Below are 12,826 nucleotides of genomic sequence, written 5' to 3'. Positions count from 1 at the left end.
GGCTGTTTCCTCTCTCTCTCTCTCTCTCTCTCTCTCTCTCTCTCTCTCTCTCTCTCTCTCTCTGTGTGTGTGTGTGTGTGTGTGTGTGTGTGTGTGTGTGTGTGTGTGTGTATTCACACAGATACGTGAAAGTCAGAGGAAGCCTTGAGTATCTTTCTTCAGTAGCCAGTTACCTTGTTTTTTGAGTCAGGGTTTCTCATTGTCCTGGAGCTTGTTAAGTAGGCTAGACTAGCTGGCCGGTGAGCCCTAGCGATCTCCCCATCTCTGTCTTCCCAGCTCTGGAATTACACACCCATTTGTGGTGGTAATCTAATTGTATTGAAATATTATTTTGATTTGTACTGAAATATTAATTTGATTGTATGTTAATAAATAAAGTTGTCTGGGGGTCAGAGCTATTAGAGCCATAGCAAGAGTGTGGCGGTGGTGGCACACGCCTTTAATCCCATAGATATCTGTGTGCTCAGGGTCAGAGCTATTAGAGCCATAGCAAGAGTGTGGCGGTGGTGGCATACGCCTTTAATCCCATAAGATCTCTGTGTGTTCAGGGATACAGTCAGCATTGGAGACATATGCCTTTAAGACCTAGGGGGCTGTACATTCAGACAGTGACGAGGCAGTCATGTGTTTGGGTTTACAACCAATGAGAAGGCAGAACAACATACTTTAAAAAAACGAACCGACAGGAGGTAGGTCTCTTTTCGCGAAGCTGGGACAGCAGGAGGAAGGGTGAGATTTTAGCTCTGAGCTCTGACTTCTCGGCTTTCTCTTTTACATTGTTTCTGTGTTTCTTATTTAATAAGACGGTTGGTTACATCTACACCCATTTTTGTTTGTATTCGTTTGTTATTGATTTGTCTATTAGTCTGGGTAATGGAGAGTCCTCTCAGGTCCTCAGGCTTGCAAAGCAAGCACTTTACTGACTGAACCACCTGCCTAGCCCAGCACAGGCTTTTTCTCTCCCATGAAACTGTTTCCTCTTCCTCCTGCCAGGGCAGGCTGATTAAGGAGTGAGGCCAGAAGTGGAGATTCCTAATCAATCCTCTCAGCTCTTCCAAGATTCCACAGAGAACCTCCAAAGTTCCTGTTAATCTCACTGGAATTATGACAGGGCTGACGAAAACAAAATGCAGTTTTTGAACAGAAAGTTTTTCCAGAAACTGACAGACAGCTGTTAACAAAACACCGGAAGGCCTGTTTGGCTTGAGCAATGAAGCAGCCCAGACTAGACCAAGCCACCTTGGGGGCACTTGTACCCTGTGCCACCTTGTCACACTGAAAATGCAAGGAAGCTGACGGACCACAGGCAGAAAACAGAAGATTCCAGATGGCTTGAGCCAGAGTGTAAAGGAGGCATCGCTTCAGTCCTTGCCAAAAACTGAAACAACAAGAATAATAGTGTAATCCGATGCTGACCAGTTAGTTGGTCTGTTGTCCTCTCTGCTGTTTCCTGTTCCCATCTTACAAACCCAGGCACAGCCCAGTGGGAGCCCTTGCTCTGTTCTACAGAATGAGTCTGCCTCGGGTAGGGTCGTGAATCACAAGTAAATGACTGTCAGAATAAATGAGAAAATTTGTTGTAAATTGTGTCTTTCTTTAAAAAGATTTTTTCATTCATATTTATTTATTGGTATGGGTATGTGGGTGAGTGTCCTCAGAAGCTAGAAGCAGGCCTTGTATCCCCTGGAGCTGGAGTTCTGGGCAATTGTGAGTCATCTAACATGGGTTCTGGGATCCAAACTCAGGTCCTCTGTAAGAGCAGCAGGTGCTCTGAACCTCTGAGCATCTCTCTTGCCCTGTGACTTCTGTCCTTGGACACAATATGCACACTGACTCCACTGAACTTTCTGACGGGTTCTCTGAGGCATAATCTGCAGTGTAGTACTAAAAACCCAGGCTCTAATTTATTCGAATACATCCTGCATCTGTATGATCCCTATCTTTAATGTCTTAGTATGTAAAATATTGTCATCATTTGTGGAAGCTTAACAGAAAACATAGAAAAACACATAAAGCATAAATGTGTCCACAGATGATGGAAGGATCCTCTTGATTATCTTCACAGTGAAAATTCCCACACCATTCCAAAAACTAGTAACCCAAGGTGGGGATAAGTGGGTGGGCTGGGGTCTGCCCACCCCATCTCACTCCTGCACAGCTCAGCTCATGCACAGCTCAGCCTGGTGCACAGCTCAGCCTGGTGCACAGCTCAGCCCAGTGCACAGCTCAGCCTTTTGCACAGCTCAGCCTGGTGCACAGCTCAGCCTTGCACCTATGCACTTGGAAGCCTTCCTGTGCTTTAGGGACTTTGGTTGGCACCAGATTTTCACTGGGAAAGAGGAGAGCTTGTGATGCCCAAAGCGGAAAGCCAGAATGTTTTCACAAAACCTCACCCCGAGGTCAGGGCTCCTTCCTATTCGATGCTCAGGCCGTTACGTCACAAGAAAGTGAAGATGGGTTTGACAGGTGGTTCAGTTAGCAGAGCGTTTGCCATGAAACATGAGGACTTGAACTCAGATCCCCAGAACCCGTATAAAAAGCTGGGCACAGTGGAACGTGCCTGAAATCTACGCACTCAGGAAGCTGAGACAGGTACATCCCTGGGGTTTGCTGCCAGCCAGTCTTGCCAACTCCATTAACTCTAGGTCCAGAGAGAGACCCTGCCTCACTAAGTAAGGGGGAGAAGCAATCAAGGAGAGCATCTATGGTCCCCTTCTGATTTCTACATGTACACAGGCGAGCACACACAAACACATGCACACAAACAATGAAGCAATAAATTAAGGATGGCAAGATAGCTCATTATAATACAGTAATATAATAATAGTGGTATTATTACTTTCCTGTTGCTGTGAACAAACACTGTGACTTTTATTTTAGCTCCAGTCCCAGCATCTATTACCGCAGGGAATGCTCTGCCAGGCCGAAGGGTCAGAGGGGGATTGAACCACATGTGCAGTAAGTGCCGCAATATCGCTCATATCCACCCTCAGAGACACGTTGCCTCCAGCAGGCGCCATCACCTAAAGGTTCCATAATCTCCCCAAACAGTGCCACCAACTGGGGACCAAGTGTTCACATACCTCAGTTTATCAGAACAGTTTTCATTCAAAACCACCACAGCAGGTAAAGGTGCTTGCCATCAAGGCCAAATGGAGCCCACATGGTAAAAGGCAAGAACCAACCCCTACAGGTTGTCACCTGATACATACAGAGAGAGAGAGAGACAGAGAGAGACAGAGACAGAGACAGAGAGAGAAAGGGGGGTAAAAACCATTTCAAAATAAACTAATTAAATTAAAATTTGAAAAGTGCAGGTGCTGAACTAAGACCAGGATGAAAGCGGTTCTGGGTGAATACAGGATCCACCATGGGTAAAAGATTCTCGTGACCGCTGGCAAGTTCCAGATAGAGGAACAGAGCTGAGCCTCTGATCAATAGTCAAAGCCTGGGGAAGGTGTCAGCCTTGGAAGGAAGGCTGTCTAGAGTCACTCCCTCCCACTGCAGTTTGCACTGCATGCACTCTTTAAAAAAAGCCCCACTGATCTTCAAAAGCATCAGGTTAAATCGGCCTGGTGGATTATTAGCAGATCAAGTCCAAAGCGCAGCACTCCATCCAGGCCGCCACTGTAGCAAGTTTTGGCTCCAGGTCGCACTCATGATTCAGCTTCAGTTCCCAGAAACTGCCAGGGAACTTCCTAGGCAATTCCAGTCTTCTAGTCCTGTGCCCAGCTCTTGAGAAGCCCGGCAGGTTTATTCTCAGTTGGGGAATGCAGCCTCTCCCTTGCCCTCAGATTCTACACACACACACACACACACACACACACACACACACACACACACACACACACGCATGTTTCTTGGCTCCAAGCCATAACTTTTGCTGTGGTGCTGTAACCCTGTGACATGTCCTCGGTGCTGTGTTCCTTGACAAGAAAACGTGCTTACATGTGTTGGAGTTGTCATTTCCTCTCTCCGAGCCTTCCCTCTCCCTTTGAAGGTGGTTCTTCTCTAAGGAGTTTTCCCCCCTTAAGGGATGCCTTTTCGTACTCTGTTTTGTTTTTTCAGAAACAACCTTCCCACAAACCCTTGGAGGCTGCACCTGAAATGCATCTGTGGTGGTTGGATCCATCCCATACCGACGCCGCCGGCAACACAGCACAGAGACATCCTCCCATTTCTCCCATCATTTTTTTTTTGAGAGAGTACAGCATCCAAATGACTAAAACAGGCCACTTTGGTTGCCCTGTTTGGGTTCCTGCCAAGCTTCTTTGATTTATAACAGCTAATGGGGCAGTCCAAAGACCCCAGGGGATCTCCGAGATGCTTTCAAGATGTCCAAAAGATCAAAATCATGTAGTACAGTGTGGAAGAGATGATGGATTTTAATAAAACAAAGCATAAGTTTGTTAACATGCTTTCAGACTCCTCTCTGAATTAACCTTCAGGAAAGTACTGCCCGTCCAATGTGGGGAGGGACCCAAAACTGCTAATTACCTGAAAAGACTATGAACACGTCCCTCCGCCACAATCCTGGAAGAAGGGAAGACTGAAGGAGAGACCCGTATCCTCCTCCCTTTAACTAGCGGGCCACTGAAACAATGGTCCCTAAGAAGTTGGAATTTCCCCTGAGTCTTGGATTGAGAGAAGGAAAAGGCTGAAACTCCCCTGAATAAAGTTCCCTTGCCCTGGACAAGACGGTTGGCAGCATAGTTCACTATCTTACAGGCCCTCCCTCTCCACCCTGCCAACTGCTTGGGGAGTTTGTCTCCCCTGAAGGGACTTGGTGACTTGTCGGGGCTCTGCAAGAGACCAGCGCCATGACCTTTTGGGTTAGTGATGGGCAGGACTACACTTAACCAGGATAACTACTTACATATAGTTCTTCCCCTGTGTTCAAATCTACACCCCCTGTCACGACTCCGAAGATGGACTTAGGGGTCACAAGACCTCTCTGTAGTTGGTCCCTTTCCCAGTGTAGCCACACTGAATACATTTCTTTTCTCTACGTTTCAGAGCTGCTCAGCTGCTTAATTGGCTCAGTGAGGACAAATGGCGGAATCTGGCTTGTTAAGGTTCCAGGACGCTAATGACTCAGGTAACACCTCTCTGACCCAGCTGGCTGTCTGGCTAGGTCTGGATGTCTTCATAGACTATAAAAACCACTCACAGCAGGAAGCAGAGGCCACCATCTGGCTAGACTTTAAAGAGTTTTACAAAAATGTCCAACAATTCCATCTTTTACACTAATGGGTCATCTAATATTATTTTAAGTGAATTAGATAATGTTTTAAATTTTATTTTATTATCTAATTTTTCAAAATCTTAGTGGATACAGCCCACACAAACAAAAGCTCTTTGGAGTCCTCAGTGATTTTTTTCATGTGAAAAGAGCCTGAGACCAACTGTTTATGAACCTTTGATTTACCAGTACAGCCTGAAATCATCTCTTAGTCTCCTCCCTCTCCAAACTCTCAGACCCACCCACCCCCCTTGCCACCAAAGCAACAAAATTGTGTACTATTCCCCTGAATAAAGTCCCCCCGGCCTGGGCAAGATGGCCAGCATTATGAGTCCCCTCCCCCTCTCCACCCTCGGCCTCCACGGGCCTGTTTGCAGTTAGTTCGCTGTCCCTAAATTGTTCTTTCTGTTGGTTGCCATTCTAACGAGTCAGTTGGCATGGTGTCACTAAGGACAGGTGACATGAGACTGGGGAGGGAGTCCAATCAGTGATTGTCTTGTAAGCAGCGGAACTTGGGGCCCGAGAACTCCAGCATCTGAGCATGGTGGCACATGCTTGCAATCTCAGTCCTGGGTGGGTAGAGACAAGGGGACCCTGGTGCTTACTGGACAGCCAGTTTAGCCTAATCAACAAGCCCAGGTCCTGATGATCCCATTCTCAAAAAGACAAGAATGGTTTCTGAGGCAACAGCACCTCAGTGCACATGCAACACACACACACACACACACACATACACACACACACACACACACACACACACACTTTCACAGAGACACACAGACACAGATACACACAGAGAGACACAGATACATAGACACACACAGAGAGACAGATACACACACATACAGACACATACACAGAGACACACAAACACATATATAGATACACACACACAGATACACACACAGAGACACAGACACAGATGCATAGACACACACACACAACAGACACATACACAGAGACTCACACTCAGATGCATATACACATACACAGACAGACACATACACAGAGACACAGACACACAGACACACACACACAGAGACACAGATGCATACACAGAAACACACAGACACAGATATACACACACAGATGCAATAACACACACAGACACAGAGTCACACAGCCACATATATACACACAGACACATAGACACATACACAGAGACACACAGACACCGATACACACAGAGATGCATAGACACACACACACAGTGAGAGTGAGTGAGTGATCGAGAGAGAGAGAGCAGATAAACCAGTTTAAACAAACAGCAAAGACAGTCGTTGACTCATGTAACTAGAGTTCAAAGTCCTCAGAGTAGACTGTGGTCAAGGGCTGAACAGTGGTTGATAGTGTCACTTTTTGTTGGCTTTGTAAATAGAATTCATAATCCAGTTGAGTCCCTTCATGATGCTGGAGTAAGTGCCAGAAAACCAAGAATGCATACTTCCTGATCAGTCCAGGGGGTTCTTCTTATGCAAAAGACCAGGGGAATGAGAGGCCTGAGTCACCTACCTTTGACAAGCAGCACTGTGCATTCCCACATGCCCACAATGAACATTCTACATTCCTTCCACACTGAGCTAACCACAGGAGGTCCGCCCTGTTGGGTGCTTATCCCAGAACTTGGTGTCATGAGGGGGTGGTGGATGGTTGGTGCCTAATAAATATTTATTGGCTGAAGAAAAATAGATAAGGGAAGGGGAGGCAAGGCTTGCAGCCAAATTTAGTCTAGGCGTCCCCGAGAGACTTTTACATAGCCTTTCACATCCTGAGGAAGTAAAAATTATAACTAGAAAATCTTGCTCAGTCCTTGCTCTTGCAGATTTGATCACCGTATTTACCACATATGAAGAATGGAGTTTTGAACCCAAAGCTGAAGAGCATGGGAAGATGGACCTTCTTTTCTATCTTCTCTATCTTGTGATGGAGGACTTTGCCCTGGGAAAAAAAACAAGGGGTCATCTCATAGCCTAGGGCAGGTCCTAGCTCTCCCGGTATGAAGAGAGTCTGTCGTTTAGTTCCCACATGGGTGGGCATCTTAGGATACTATCTCATTTCTGTGACATAACAGAAAACAAGATCTGGTTTCTGTCCCTGACTCATAGCTCCTAAGAGCCTTGGGCTTTCCCAAGTCACAGAGTGTGTCTTCTGTATAATAATATGACTGGTGGTGGGGACCCTGGACAGCTTCAGGACAGGGACAAGCTGCCAGGAAATCCAACCACGAGATTAAAGGGCTAAAACTTTCTGCTCCACCCCCAACCTCTGGGGAGCAGAGAGGGGAAGAATGTTGAGTTGATCATCATGACCAAGGATGGACTCAATCACACCCTGTAGTGAGGCCTCCATAACCCCACCACCACCACCACTACCACCACCAAAGGAGATTCAGAAAGCCCATAGGCTGGTGACTGCATCAAGGTTCTGAGAAGACAACAGACCATAGAGAAACTCCATAAGCCCCTCCCACACCCTGCCCTGCACATCTCTTCCCTCTGGCTGCTCCTGGACTGTGTTCTTTATAATAAATAGTGAGTGTAAGCATAGTGCTTTTCTGAGCTCTGTGAAACATGCTGCACATTCTCCAGTCTGAGTTGGGGATGAGGTTCAGGTCAAGGACCCCTAGATGTGTGCAGCCTGTGCGGTACTGAGATCTCCCTTGCTATAGAATCTGCAAGCACTGATTTCACAGGCGACACCCATGGCTGCCTTCTGCATGGAATCCTCTCCACCAGTCAAGGAGCCCAGCACAGCTGAAGGCTGTAATTTGCAGAGATTGTCTATCTGTGGCATGCCTCTGGTCAGGTAGGGACCAGTGTTAATGGCCTTTAATTACATAGGTTAGAAGCCACAGCTAATTCAGGACATGCCAAGACATTTGACATAAATACCAGAGGAGCAGAACACCAGATGGCATGCTGACCAGTGCCACGTTACAGGAGATAACCAGAGGGAGACAAAACGGAGAAAGGCATGGGCTGTGCAATGCTTCCCCTTCCTCAAATACAGGGTCTGGATGTGAGCTCCAGACTGTTCTCAAAGGAATTTCTCGTGAACTGTCAGTCATTAGCATGGGATCATCTCAAACACATTCAGCTATGCCTCACATCCACTGATACTTCAATTTGTATAGAAGCCCAGAAAAGCCAAGGAAGGTGCTGAGTGAAACTGTCTGATCTGGGGCCAAATGGGTAGACGTGTAAATAGACACATCCGCTTTGCTTTAATTGGGGGAGGGGTGTACATGTGGGAAAGTCGGCTGAGAAGGTGCAATAACAAACTGTTACTTCTTTATAAGGAAGATCCCAGCTCAGCACAGGACTGTTTTTCATTAACTAACACTGCTGTTTAACCACTTGGCCCATTTACTAGCTATTGGATGCTTTGAGGAAAGGCATTGATCATGCGTATAAAAAGCTTTCTAAATCAAAGCATGTAATTCTATGTTGCCATGTATTTGAACATGGGAGATTTGCTTAGGAAGACATATCCAACCTTTTGACATTGTGACACAGCACTGTCATCCCCACTACTCACATTCAAGAACTATTCAGTGGAAGTTAATAAAAAAAAAAAAAACCTCCCAAATCTCATAATGTTTTATTAAATTTATGAGTTTGTGTTGGGTTGCATTCACAGCTATCCTGGGCCACATGCAGCCCCAGGGTCACAGTTGAACATTTAGACCCTCAACATAAAAGAAAACCTATTTTTGTTTTAAATTGGTTTGAGAGTTTTGTGTATTTTGAGGCCATCTCACCGTGTAACCCAGGCTGACCTTAAACTCCCCATCCTCCTGTCTCAGCCCTCTGAGTACTGAGATTTCAGCTATGAGCTGGCACATCAGGCAGGAACATTCATGCATTGTGTTTGTAGCATTCTTCTCTTCATGACCCAAACATGCAGGAGTATATTTTTTGGAGGGCCTCATCTCTGCAGACATCTCACTCACACTCATCAGTTAAATTATTTATTAGTCCAACTCATCAGACACACAACGTTCTTTATGAACACTAGTCACGTACTTGGGCACATAAAGATAAGTAAGACAGAGTTCCTGGCACTGAATCACTTGAGCAGTAGGGGAAATGACATATTTTTTAAAAACATAAATAAATAAATTAAGCAAGATAATCCTCACTGTAGTCCCAGCACTCAGAAAGTGGAAGCTGAAGGGTCTTCAGTTCGAGGTCAGCTTGAGATGCACAATAAGATCCTGTTTCAAAAATAAAGTTTTTAAAGTCGTGATGATTTTTTCTCATCCAGTCATAAAATTATGAAAAGATTATGGAAATGACTGGATTTTTATTAAATAAAGTACAAGTTTTTAAAGCTGTAATGTGAATGACCTTCTGGTCAAATATGGTTTCAATCAAATGGAGCCCATTTCCTAAATGGGGAATGCTTTCCTTGGACACAACAAGCAAGAAGAGAGCCAGGTCCCAACTGCCAGCCTCCTCAGTAGGTGGCAGAATGCCAGATTCTCAGACACCTTTGAAAGTCTAAACAATCACCAGATAAAGACATCTGTATGTGTCTACTCTCCTAAAGTAGTATTTGAATTTTTGTTGACTACAGTTTTGTTTGAAATGGGGAACTAGGAGCTGGAGAGATGACTTAGCAGTTAGTTGTGCTTACTGGTCTTACAGAGGTTTGGGTTTTGTTCCCAGCATCCATGTCAGAAGATCCACAACCACCTGTAACTCCAGCTCCAGGAGATCTGACACCCTCCTCTGGCCGCCTCATGCAATTATGCTCATGTGCACACACATACACACACACATTAAATAAAAATAAAATATGTCTTTAAAAAGAAAGAAAGAAAAACACTAATTGAATACAGTATGCCAGAGAAGCATCACTCTTGCCTCGAAAACAGAAATATAAATCTTAAAAGTCTGTAAATAAGCTGTCTGAAAAATCACATGCCTGAGGTGTGTTATTAGTTCCTCATTACTGCTGCTGTTAATGATTGTGAAATGAATCAGAATCAAGGCAGACTCTGTGGAGTAACATTATGTGACTTGTTCTTAACCATGGGAGACTTCACCATGGCTCAAGAGAGTCTAGAAGATACTTTAAAAAAAGAGTGATCGGTCTGTTCTTGTTTTATGTGTGTAAATGGCTTTGCCTATAAGCATACTTGTACACTATACACATGCAGTGCCCAGAGAGGCCAGAAGAGGGTGCTGGATCATCTGGAACTGGAGTTACAGATAGTTGTGAACCACCATGTGAGTGCTGGGAACTGAATCCAGGTTCTCTGCAAAAGCAACAAGTGCTTTTAACCACTGAGCCATCTCCTCAGGCCCTGCAGATACTGATTGTCCTGTCCTGGGGTACAACTAACAGCTAGTAGGGAGAAGCCAGGAATGCTGCAAATATCCCACAATGCACAGCAGAGCCCTCTGTGAGAAGTGATTATTCAGTCCAGAATGTAACCTTACTTGTGCTGAGTCTGAAAAGTTCATGACATGCTGAATGTAAGCCTCTCCCTGTGTGTGTCATGTCTCTGAGCAATAGAAAGAGCAAACACTCCAATCTCTGACAGGAAGGAGGGTGCAGGAAACTCGCTCATGGCCAGAAGCACTTTTTCACAGTTGTGGTATTTGCTCAGGGACCCACACGGCAGAAAGTGAGAGTCAGCTCCTACGAGTGGTCTACCGACTGCCTCTGGTGTGCTACGGTATGCATGCACAATAAGTAAACAAGCATAATTTTTAAAAATAAATCTTGGTTGGATATTTGATTCAATTTTTCCAAAACTAATAGCTATTTTATTTTATTTTATTCTATTTTATTTTATAATCATCAATGCTATGAACATCACATCTCATAAACACATAGTACAAGTGGCACAAGTATGTTTAAGGCCAACCCTGTGTGTTTAGTTTTGTCAGTTATGACACAGTTGTCTTTGAGTTGTATCATAATGTCCATTTTTTTGGCTAAAACATAGACCTCTGTCTCACAGTTTCTGAGGATCAGAAATCTGGGTGTGACTTACCTGAGTCTTTTGCTTTAGTTGACAGCATCAGCAAAACTTGAAAGTGACCGCAGATATGTTGACCATGGGGAAAGTGTGAGCAACTCAATAATAGCAATAACAACAAATGTAAAATTAAATTAAATTAAAATTAAAATGTGCTGGCAATGGTTTGCTGCACAGACATGAGGATTAGAGTTCAGACCCCCACACTCCATGTGAGAGCCTGTCAGGTGGCCAACTTGCACTTCCAGCACTCTGGAGGCTTCTCTGGAAAGAAGATCCCCAAAGTTACCTAGACCAGCAGAATCCGCAAGGTCTGAGTTCAATTAAGAGACCCCGCTTCAATAAACCAAGTGAAGAGAGAAAAAGAGAGATCATGGAGGATACCAGACATCAACCTTTGCCTTCTGCATGCCCTCACATATATGCACACACACACACATACATGTGTAAATACATATATACAAGCAAGAACACCACACATATACATGCATCAAAACTATAAAAATAAATTAAAATTAAAGGAGGATAAAAACATATAGTGAGTTTTGCCACTAATAAGAAAATTGAAAAGTTTCAGGAGAAAGGAGATCTAGGAAGTGAAATAGGGGAATCAAGAATGAAATAAAGATAGAGGACTCGAGAGCCACGGTGCTTAGTTCTTCCTCCTTGACCCTGGTGGGTTGTCACACCACACCTTGTACTAGTCTTCTACTTGAAGAGAGATAGTAAGAGTACCTGCCTGGAGGATGCCTGCCTGCTTACAGGACTCTGCATATTAACCAACATCCTTACTGCAGGGACCAGCATCACTGGTACTTGTTATCAGTCCATAGATGGGTACTCCAGAATGATGTGGGGAGAAGTGATGTTCTAGTGTGTCTGTTGTCAAAATGAAACACCCCAGAACCAGGAAATCTAGAGTCCAGGAGTCCAAAGATGGAGTGTTGGTGCCTGGTGAGGGCCATCTTGCTATATCATAATATGTTGAAGGACATTGCCCAATGTAAGACAGACAGAGTGAGTGTGCTCGCTTGAGACTCTCTTATAAAGACACGAACATCATCACAGAACTCTGTCACCATGACCTCATCTTATCCTCATTATTACTCACCCCCCAAGCTCTACCTCCAATTGTATTAACATAGAACCTAGTGCTAAGTTTTCAACTTTGAGGCATTTTTAAATCATAGAAGGAAATAAAAGGCACAGGGTTAGCCTTGAGGATGTGTCTAGGAAGAAGGTAGAGGCTCTAGTTTAAGATGAGTGATGTTGACCAGCTCTCAAAGTCTCAGTGAGCCAAGTGTCCAGAATGTGGGCCACATCAAAGGATGTCTTAGCTCCAGGGTAACCAGACCAGATGCCTAGATTGTGATTGCTGAGGGGCAGGCAGGACTCGGGGGCTGTCTGCTCCAACTAACATTTAAAAGAAAAGCTTGAAGGAGGCTTAGAGAGCCTTATCTGTAATTCTAGCACCCCGGCAGGAGAAGACAGGAGGATCATTAATTCAAGCCCAGTCTGGACTACCTAGCAAGCTCTTGTCTCAAGACTAAATAAATAAAATTAATAACAAACAAAAGGAAGATCTATACAGC

General features: G+C 44.7%; 1 long non-coding RNA gene across 1 annotated transcript; it reads left to right on the top strand.

Annotated features, from left to right (window-relative positions):
- Positions 1-294: 294 nt before the first annotated feature.
- LOC121829823 (uncharacterized) lies at positions 295-1,584 on the top strand. Its single transcript, XR_006072902.2, has 2 exons — positions 295-729; positions 994-1,584. It is a non-coding gene; the product is annotated as an uncharacterized LOC121829823 (long non-coding RNA).
- Positions 1,585-12,826: the final 11,242 nt, after the last annotated feature.

The sequence above is a fragment of the Peromyscus maniculatus genome, chromosome 5 (genome assembly GCF_049852395.1).
Source record: "Peromyscus maniculatus bairdii isolate BWxNUB_F1_BW_parent chromosome 5, HU_Pman_BW_mat_3.1, whole genome shotgun sequence".
Taxonomy (NCBI): domain Eukaryota; kingdom Metazoa; phylum Chordata; class Mammalia; order Rodentia; family Cricetidae; genus Peromyscus; species Peromyscus maniculatus.
Note: the sequence above shows the minus strand (reverse complement) of the source record. Positions and strands in the feature narration are given on the sequence as shown.